General features: G+C 47.2%; 1 long non-coding RNA gene across 1 annotated transcript in view; it reads right to left on the reverse strand.

Moving 5' to 3' along the window:
• LOC116076919 overlaps window positions 1-9,772 on the reverse strand; it is a 14,311-nt gene extending 4,539 nt beyond the window's left edge. Inside the window, exon 1 of the long non-coding RNA XR_004113132.1 lies at window positions 9,647-9,772. This is a non-coding gene — a long non-coding RNA (uncharacterized LOC116076919). The remainder of the gene's footprint in view (window positions 1-9,646) is intronic.
• Window positions 9,773-10,663: the final 891 nt, after the last annotated feature.

The following is a 10,663-nucleotide window of genomic DNA, read 5'->3' on the forward strand; positions in this document are numbered from 1 at the left end:
AAAAAAAAAAGTCTTAGGGAAAGAAAAAACAAACAACAACAACATCAACAACAAAAAAGAAAAAAAAAGAAAAGAAAGAAAAGAAAAGAAAAAACCCGCTGGTATGGGCTCTGACTACCCCAGTTCACTCTTACCTTTGCCAGTAAGAGCAATGTGACTTTATGTCATTTCGGAATCATGGTCTCTGTACTTGGGTTTTCTTGTCTGTAAAACAGACAAAAATATCCTGCTTTCTCCCTACATTATATGGGGTAGCAGGGATGAAAGTTAGGACAGTCAGTAAACTGCAAGTATCTTGTGCTCAGTGCTAAAAACAGAACCTAGCCCACTATAAGGCTCTCCAGCACAGGAAGGAAGGAGACACCCGAGCACCAGGGATCCTGCCATGAGGAACACGTGATACTACAGTCCTCTGGATGACTGGCGCCTGCTTCCTCTGTTGGCCTAAGGAAGCCGAGGCTGGAAGCTGCCTACATCTGTTCTCCTTTCTGCTGAGATTTATTCTGGATGTTAAAGAATAAATGATTTGTTTGTTTGTTTGTTTGTATTTTGAGACAGGGTTTCTCTGTGTAGTTCTGTCCTGGAACTCATTTTGTAGACCAGGCTGGCCTGGGACTCAGAGATTGGCCTGCCTCTGTATACAAGGTTTGCCCAGGGCTACAATGTAGCCCAGGCTGGCCTCAGTCTCCTGGTCATCCTCCTCCCTCAGCTTCCCACCTGCTGGGATTACCAAGGTGAGCTGCCACTACCATGATATGGTGGGCTGTGATACTTATTTACTTCTTTAACGCTATCTATTTATTTATTTTCCCCTGAGATTTCCACAACACTGTTGGTGACATTCAGCCCTTTGGAAACTTGGTAATGTCTCAGCCAGACACCTGGTGTGATGATATCTACTTGACTGATTTGGTAGTGACATGTTCTGGTTTCCTAGATCCCCTTACACGCCTTCGGCCATCTCCTTTGTCCCCACTTTCTACTACGGCATCAACAAGCTCCTTGTTCTCTTTCCTTTGTTGATTTCTTCTCTAAGTTCCTCCACAGATGCAGACCCAGGAGTTTGACTATCAGTCAAACAAAGCAGAACTCGGTCAGTGAAATTAGGATTTCAGACAAACAATGAGTAATTTTAATGTAAGTTTATTCCAAATAGTACTGCCTGATGAATGGCGCATTATTAACCAGTTATTTGATTAAGCGGGACATTCCATTCTGTAGTCTCACCAAGTAACACTTCAGTCTGTTCTCTGATACAGTTTACAAGGTACTCAAGTGCAGAAAGTTTCCGTGTCCTGTCTTCTTTTACATGTAGTTCTTTATGGTAACATAGAGGAGAGAGGGAAGAGGAGGAGTCTGGAGGGATGGTGGCCAGAAGATTGGGCATTGGTCCCTGTTGTCTCAACCACACAGACCCTTCTGCTGCCCAGCTGTGTATTTCACAACACACACAGGCAAGCCCCACTCAGCCTCCCTCCCTGGGGTCTGAAGAGCACTCAGGATACTCCTTCTGTTGAAGTATATTGAGATTGCTGCTCAGCTTGCTTTCTTTCTTTCTTTCTTTCTTTCTTTCTTTCTTTCTTTCTTTCTTTCTTTCTCTTTTTGGTTTTTCCTAGACAGGTTTTCTCTGGGTAGCCCTGGCTGTCCTAGAACTCACTCTGTAGACCAGGCTGGCCTCGAACTCAGAAATCCGCCTGCCTCTGCCTCCCAAGTGCTGGGATTATAGGCATGCGCCACCACTGCCCGGCGCTGCTCAGCTGTCTTTTGAAAACGAGTGCTAGTTGCAAGTCACAGCACAAGTGTGTGAAATCCTACACTTGGGAGGCTGAGGCAGGAGGAATTCATGTTTGAGTCTAACCTGAACTGCACAGAAAGACCATCTTTCAAAATGGAATCAGCCAGTCCATCTGTATGCTGTGCAAAGCAATGTTCTACATTGCAGCCTGGGATAATGTCAGCTCTCCCCACCGGTGGGCTATGCGATCTGTGGAGTATGTGATCTGTCATAACAAGCTATGGTTTGAATACACAAGACTGGTCTTTCTATTGACAAAAAAGCTTTCTCTCCAAAGATCCATTCCAGGTGCTCCACTAGTCTAGCATCTTCTTCCCCCCTCCCGCCTCCACGGACACCTCATCCCCAATTCCTCATTGTAAATTTCTTTCCATGGTCTGTGGATTAGTTGTCTGATACCCCTCCTATCTAAATATTTTTATCTTCTTTTCTTTCTCTCTCCCTCTCTTTCTTTTTCTTTTTTGACAGTCTTTCCTGCCTACCCCTGCCTCTGTCTCCCAAGTGCTTGGAGTAAAGGGGTATACCACCATGTCTGGCCTAGGTTATCCTGACTGAAGGCCAAAGCTCAGTGCTGGGCCAGCCAGACCTCTCCCTGCAGCCTGCCAACCCCTTCACTTCCAGGAGCACTTCTTGGCTCTCCACTCCAGTCTTAGTCTTGTCTCACTGTCTCAGACAGACTTCTGTTTGCATCAGCTTTGTCCAGCCATTTTGTGGTGTTGACATTTCCATTTCCACTTTCCGAGACTAAGCCATGCAGAATATTTTAACAGCTCATGAAATCTTTTTTTTTTAAAGGATATTTTATTTATCTTTTTAAAGGTTTATTTATTTATTTTATGCATATGAGTACACTGTAGCTGTACATGGTTGTAAGCCTTCATGTGGTTATTGGGAATTGAATTTAGGACCTCTGTTTGCTCTGGTCAACCCCACTCCCTCAAGTCCAAAGATTTATTTATTATTATAAATAAGTACATTGTAGCTGTCTTCAGATGCACCAGAAGAGGGCGTCAGATCTCATTACAGATGGTTGTGAGCCACCATGTGGTTGCCTGAATTTGAATTCAGGACCTGCAGAACAGTCAGTGCTCTTACCCACTGAGCCATCTCACCAGCCCGGATGTTTTATTTTTTATTTTATTTTATTTATTTATTTATTTTTGAGACAGGGTTTCTCTGTATAGCCCTGGCTGTCCTGGAACTCACTCTGTAGACCAGGCTCGCCTCAAACTCAGAAATCCTCCTGCCTCTGCCTCCCAAGTGCTGGAATTAAAGGCGTGCGCCACCACCGCCCGGCTTTATTTTTTATTTATTTATTTTTTTCTTTTTCCAGCCTTGCTCGCTCTGTCCCACTTGCTCAGCCCCCACTCACTCCAGCCATATTTATTTCATATATGTGGGTACACTGTCTCTGTCTTCAGACACACCAGAAGAGGGTGTTGGATTCCCATTACAGATGGTTGTGAGTCACCATGTGGTTGCTGGGAATTGAACTCAGGACCTCTGGAAGAGCAGTCAGTGCTCTTAACCACTGAGCCATCTCTTTAGTCACCCCCCCACCCCCACATACACACCTTTTAAGGTTTACTTTTATTTTATGTGTATGTGGGAATGTATGTGTGTATTTGTGTGTGTCCCATGAGTGCCTGGCATCTGTGAAGGCCAGAAGAGGGTGTCAGAAACCCTGGATCTGGAATTGGCAAGTGGTTGTGAGCTACCACGAAGTGGGTGGTGGGAATCAAATTCTAGTTGTCCTCAAAAGCAGTAAGTGTTGTGACTGAGCCATCCCTCCAGCCCACGCCTCCCCATCCCCCATCTAACCTCCAAGCGTGAAGTCTTAAAAGAAATCCTGGGCTTTTACTCTGAGTAACAAACGAAGCCACCTAACCAAGTCAATAGGCCTTGGGGGCTGGCAAGAGATTCCAGCTGCATCCTCAGGTGCACAATGGATATACTTTTAAACCCTTATTTACTTTCTAGGAAACGTGGCCCTGAGGGGTCAGGGGAGTTAAAGGTGTACTGGTAGAACCTCTAAGAAAAACTTGCTCCAGATAAGGTCTCCTCATCCTTAATTGTTATTGTTATTGTTATTAACCAACTCCTATGAAAAGCTGCCACAGGTTTGTTAACAACCGCAGGTCTGGGTTTAATTAATACCTCTGAAGGCTGAGCCCTCAGGCAACGTGTTGTCCACCCCCACAACTCCTCAAGCAGGCTCCACCTCCTCTGACTTGCTCACCAGGCCCTCTTCTTAGTCAGGTCCTCCTTTATTCTCAGTCCTGCCAATCCCTGCTTTTTCACCCCCTTGCTCCCAGGCTAGGTAATCTCACCTATCTCTTTTGACCTCCTTTCTCCTTTTCTGCAGCTACCAAGTTTCCCCTTCAAGAGTCAAGCCTCTAGGGTTGAAATCTGAGATGCCTAGAATTCCCTAGCAGTCCCCAGTTCCTGCCTTCTTCCTGGGTCTCTTCTTGAGAACTTCCGGATGCTTCTCAGGTGGTACAGCCGGTTGGGTGGGTTGGCTGGTTTAGGGTGACAGAGTTTGGCACTGACTCTAGCCCCTCTCAGCTGCCTTCTTTAATTAATTCCAATTAAAAGAAAAACTCAATTGGACCTCAGTGCATGCCTCTGGGGCACATGTCACATCAATTACAAAAAACCAAAACAAAACATAAAAACAATTAATCCTAAAAGGTGCATACGCCTCTTTGAAGAGTCATATCCAACTACAGCCTAAGGGTCTTGGAACCCTTTGCTAGGACTAACCGGACCTCAAGGACAAACCCTAAAGAGGAACTTGGGTCTAATTTTCTTAGGCATTTCTCTTAGTACTAGACCAAAGTCATTCAAATATAAAAGTCAACCACTTATGTTTAGGAAGTGGCCATTTGGCAAAGATAAGGATGAATCTTTCCTGTGTGCTCCAACACTAGAACGGATATTGAATTGATCCATCATTTTGCCATCACTTTAGACCTTGTATGGAGAACAATAATATTGAAGATGTTACTCAGTGGGAAGAGAGGAGTCCACCCTCCTTCCTTCCTTCCTCCCCACCTCTTCCCTTTTTATTTATTTGTTGTTTTATGTTTTATTGATTTTGGAGAAAGAGGTCTCAAACTTCAAACTCAGAGATCTGCCTGCCTCTGCCTCCCCAGTGCTAGAATTGGTCAAAGGTGTGAGCCACCTCTTTACTTTTTAGACTCCCATTTATTATTTATTATATATTTATATGTGTATGTGTGTGTGTGTGTGTGTGTGTGTGTGTGTGTGTGCGCGTGCGCGTTGCCTGCATGTAGGTATGTCTATGGTGCCTGCGTGGGTTCTGAGAATCAAACACAAGTTCTTTAGAAGAGCAGTCAGTCCTTCTAACTGCTGAGCCATTTCTACCCCCTGCAAATATTTTTTCATCTGTGAAAAGTAAGTTGGCAGATTGAGATGAGCCCTACCCCTCAGTATTACTAATATTGTCCTTTTTGCCTGACTGGAATTAAAATAACATTAGTAGACCAGACAAACATGATTCTCCTTATCTGTTTAACTCACTCATCTTTTGGTGTGTGTTGACTACATATCACTTTGTCCTTTCATATTTGTCAGCATCCTGGCTGGCCATTTGAGTCCAAGCTTTCAGAGGGCAGAGACCACAGCTGTTCAGTTTGCTTTGTATGATGTCCAGCAAAAGAACTACAGGGTGGGGTTAAAGAAGGTCTTGGACTTGGCCCCTGGCAGCATAGGTTCTAGCTCTGCCCATGTGACTCTTAAAATTAGGGCCTTATTTTTATTGACTGTTAAAAATTTAGCCGGGCAGTGGTGACACATGCCTTTAATCGTAGCACTACGGAGGCAGAGGCAGGCAGATTTCTGAGTTCAAGGCCAGCCTGCCTGGTCTACAGAGTGAGTTCCAGGATAGCTAGGGCTACAAAGAGAAACCCCGTCTCGAAAAAACAAAACAAAACAAAACAAACAAACAAACAAAATTAATGTGGGGCCAAGTGTAGTGTATACACCTTTAATCCCAGCATTCCAGAGGCAGAGGCAGAGGCAGAAGGATCTCCACGAGTTTGGGGCTAAGCTGGTTTGCATAGCCAGTCTCTGGTGAGCCAGGACTACATACTGAGATCTCATTTCCATTACAATGGGGATAGTTTCTGAGTTAGGTATGGCAATGAATGTTTGTAACTTCAGTACCGGGGAAGCAGAAGCAAAACAGTCAGAAGTCCAGGTGTTTGGGCTAGAGAGATGACTCAGCAGTTAAGAACACTGACTGCTCTGCCAGAGGTCCTGAGTTCAATTCCCAGCAACCACATGGTGGCTCACAACCATCTGTAACGGGATCCGATGCACTCTTCTAGTGTGTGTATGAAGACAGCTGTAGTGTACTCATATAAATAAAAATAAATCTTTAAATAAAAAAAAGTTCAGGTGTTTGTTATCAACCTAGAGTTTCTGAGGCAAGTGTCAGTTGTGTAAGTTTTTGTCCCAAAAAAGTGGGTTGGCGCTTCCTGTACTTCCATACACAGTCCTAAGGAACAAAATTAGTGATGAGTGAAGCGTCGTCCAAGACCAAGAATGCAGAGTAGATGTATGCTGAAACTCGTGAAGTCTCAGTCATCAATGTGGTCACTGGATTAAGGAGGCCCAGCAACTACTCCATCGTGTGTGTGTGTGTGTGTGTGTGTGTGTGTGTGTGTGTGTGTGTGTGTGTTTGGCTTGCAGGATTAGTACCACTGGGAGGAAACTCCCTGCCTGCAAAGGAGTGAAAGGATAGCAGAAGAGCTGGGCTCTCTAGTGGATCTGGTTAGCTAGGCCTGAATCCCAGAAACTTGCAGAACATTGGTCAGTAAGGGATTCTAGAGGCAAGACCCAAGGGTCAAGGGAGAGAAAAAAGGAAAAATTACACAAGATACAAAGATAGACCTAAATATTAGGATTCCTTTCTATCATGTGCCAAAGGTACCAGTTTTCACTTATTAAGAATATCTACTGGAGGGCTGGAGAGATGGCTCAGCGATTAAGAGCACTGACTGCTCTTCCAAAGGTCCTGAGTTCAAATCCCAGCAACCACATGGTGGCTCATAACCATCCATAATGAGATCTGATGCCCTCTTCTGGAGTGTCTGAAGACAGTTACAGTGTACTTAACATAAAATAAATAAATAAATCTTAAAAAAAAAAAAAAAAAAAGAATATCTACTGGAAAGATGGCTCGGCGGTTAAGAGCTCTGGCTGCCTTTCAAGGGGACCTGAGTTCAATTCCCAGCAACCACATGGCCGTGCACAGCTGTCTGTAAGTCCAGTTTCAGGGTATCCAACATCCTCACACAGACATACACGCTGGCAAAACACCAATGCACATACAATAAAAAAAATTAAAAAAAAAAAAAAAAAGAATATGTGCAGAAGCCAGGCATGGAGGCAGAGGCAGGCAGATCTCTGTGAGTTTGAGGCTGAGCCTGGTCTACAGAGCAAGTTCCAGGTCAGTCAGGTCAGTCAGGGCTACACAGAGAAACCCTTTCTTGAAAAGCAAAAAACAAATAACAACAAAAACAAAACCCAAATAAAAAGAAAGAAAGGAAGAAAAAAATTTTTGAGGGTCTAGAAAGGGCTCAGTAGTTAAGAGCTCCAGATGTGCTTCCAGAAGGAAACCGAGGTTCAATTCCCAGCACCCACATGGCTCACTGTCTATGACTCCAGTTCTAGGGGATCTGGCACCCTCATACAGACATGCATGCATGCAAAACACTAATGCTTATACAATATACTAAGACTATGTGACAGTGTTTTAGAGTGGGGTTATCAACTGCCCTCCCCGCCCCACCAGACTAGCACAGTGGGAACCAGGGAACTTGGGTCTTTGTTTTTGGCTCTGTTGACTACTAGACTGGATGACTTTGGCTAAACCATCAAAACATTCCTTGGCTTAAATGTCCATCATTGGGAATAATACTGTTCTGCCTGCCCTTGCAGTTGTTGGAAGATCTGATGGGACAATGGATATATAGCGAGACAGGCAAAATGGCTCATTGGATAAAACTGCTTGCCCCTAAGCCTAATGACCTTATTTCAATGCACAGAACCACATGGTAAAGAGAACTGACTCCCACAAGTTGTCCTTTGACCTCTACATGCATGGAGTGGTTGACTATACACATGCATAAACACAAATGATAAAAAGGTAATAATTATTTTTAAAAGCCCACAAAGCACTGTTGAAATGGAAAGCTGAATTCATATAATACTGTGATTACTAGGGGCTATTCAGAGAGTTGGCCTATGGGTGGGGCGTTAGAACATTTGAAAGGTCACCTCAATTTTTGGCCATCACCCTGCACAACCTGTCCAAGCAGGACAGTTTGACCAGCACAGGGTGGAGGAATAGATCAGATGTCCAAGAAGACATTCTGAGTTCACCAGATCCAAGCTCATTCTCACATTGAATTTGATTGTTACAAATGCTTATTTTCTCTTGTTCTGCTTGAAGATCTTCTCTCTACCTGTTGCAATGTGATATAAATTTTAGTCTTTACTGAAAGGGCTCACTATTGAAGAATATGGCCCAAAGTTCCAAAACTCTGATTCCTGGTTTCTGGAGTCCAAGCACAATAAAACCCAAACATCTGTTTTTGGAAGGGGCTAAAGATGAGTCAGCCCTTTATAAAGTTTCAGTCTCTTAACTTGGTCCCAGACTCAGGTCATTTTATTCCGTGGAGGATTGGGTGAGTGGGGGTTATGGCTGGCTGTGCTGGGAGAAAAAGTTAGCTGCATCTACACGGAAATTGTTTCTATGTTGTGGGGAGTCAGCTTTTGGGGAAGAACATTAATATCCTATATTCTTAATGATAGAAGAGAGGGGCTGGAGAGATGGCTCAGAAGTTAAGAGCTCTTGTTACTCTTGCAGAGGACTTGGGTTCAATTCCTAGCACCCACACAGTGTTCTACAGACTACTCATAACCCCAGCTCCAGGGTATCCATCAAACGTCACAGGTGCACATGCACACATCTAGGTAAAACATTCATACACACAATGTAAAATAAATATAAGATGTAGTAGAACCCGACAATAAAAAATAACAATGTTAAGGTTCCAGTTAAGCTGCAGAGAAGTTCAGAAGTTTGGTTTCTGGTGGGAAAGGGTTATCCTGACCTTAGGGATGTCACCTTGGGTCTTTTTCATGGAGACTTCACTTTCCAAGTCATTTCCTCTCCCTGTATCCTAAGCACTTTCAATTGCAGACACTCTCTCTTGGCTCTGAGCTTGGATAAATGCTACCCTGTTAGCTAATAGTACCATTAATTATATTAATGATTAATAGCTAATTAGTCATAATGTGGTCATGCTCCTTCCAATGGAGCCTTCTTTTCTTGCAACAGTTCTGGGACTCTAGCGCGTGCGCGCGCGCACACACACACACACACACACACACACACACACACACACATAAACACACTTCCCTATTTCTGGCCACAGGACAAGCTCAGCAATCCATCCTGTTTGCTGACCATTCTGGCAGTGTCTAAATTCCCCTAGTTGTTATCAACTATCCCATTCATCTGGAGGATGACTACTGCTTATAAGTGTGTCGCCCCTTCTATTTCTGTCACTCACTGCTCTCCACTAAAAAGGTGGCCAGCAATTAGGGTTTTTTTTCTTTTTGAACCGTATTCCATAAGTCGAAGACATCTCCTTCCAAATCTCACTCTGATCCGCTTTTCACTTTTTAGGTGTCCCTATTTCTTAGGATCTCAAACCCCCTGCCCACAGATACTCCGTCTTCTGCATTTAGGCTTCCTTTTGAAAACCACGCCCCCCACCCCCTTAAGCGTCGCGCATGCGCAGCCCACGACTTTACCTGGGCGCTCGGGAGTGGGCGGAGTGGGCAAGGGCCGGGGGTGGAGCGGCAGCCGGCGGTTATCTGCTCGGCTGAGCGCTCACATTGTGGCAGGAGGGAGAAAAGGTGCGCCCGGGCCGAGCCGAGGGCCGCGCATGCGCGCCGACCCCACGGCCGGGGATGGGATGGGGGGGGAGGTGTCGGGATCCCGACCGCGCGGGGGAGAAGGGGGGAGCGCGCAGGGGCGCGCGCGCGCTCCCGCCAGCCTCCCTGCCCCCTTCGCGCACACATCCCTACAGCACACCCCCTCCCCCGCCGCCCGCCCTGCGCGCCCCGCGCGCCGCCCGCTCCGCGGCCCCGCTCGGCCTCGCGCGCTCGGAAGGGAGTCGCGAGACGTCGGAGCGGCGGCCACGTAGCGCTGCGGCGGCGGCGGCGGCCGAGGCCGGGTCTGAGGAGCGGCCCTGAGTGCAGACGTTGGGCAGGGGGAGGGGCCGGCCCGGCGGGCGGTGGGGACTGGAGCAACGCAGCGCGGCGCGGCGCGGCGACGGGCCCCCGCCGCGGGGATGGGCCGCCGAAGCGGCGGCGGCGGCAGCGGCGGTGGCGGCGGCCCGGGTGAGTAGGAGCCCCTTCCCCGCGCTCTCGCCCCCCGCCGCGGCGGCGCCCTGGCAGCCGCGTTCGTTTCCTCTGCGCTCGGCTGGGCTGGCGGGGCCGGCGGAGCCTGAGCTGAGGCAGCTGCGTGCGCTAGGCCGGAGCAGCCCCCATCCGGCGGGCAGGCCCCGGGCGCTGCGCGTCTGCGGCTCTCAGCTTGGCCCGGGGGTTGCCGGCTCCCGTACCCTTGCCCCCTCTCTCCGAGACCCCAGCTTAGCTGCAGTTTTGCAGTGTGTGGGCTCGTCTCGGGGCCTGATGGGGTGGCCGGGGTGCACGGGTTTTTGCAGGCTGAGGAGAGCATTCTCTTGCCCTGCAGCTGGTGGCTTGCACCCACTACCTCCCCCGCCTTGCGGTTGCGCCCAAACCTCCAGCCCTCGAGAGTATTGTGGC

The sequence above is a fragment of the Mastomys coucha genome, unplaced genomic scaffold, assembly GCF_008632895.1.
Source record: "Mastomys coucha isolate ucsf_1 unplaced genomic scaffold, UCSF_Mcou_1 pScaffold5, whole genome shotgun sequence".
Taxonomy (NCBI): Eukaryota; Metazoa; Chordata; class Mammalia; order Rodentia; family Muridae; genus Mastomys; species Mastomys coucha.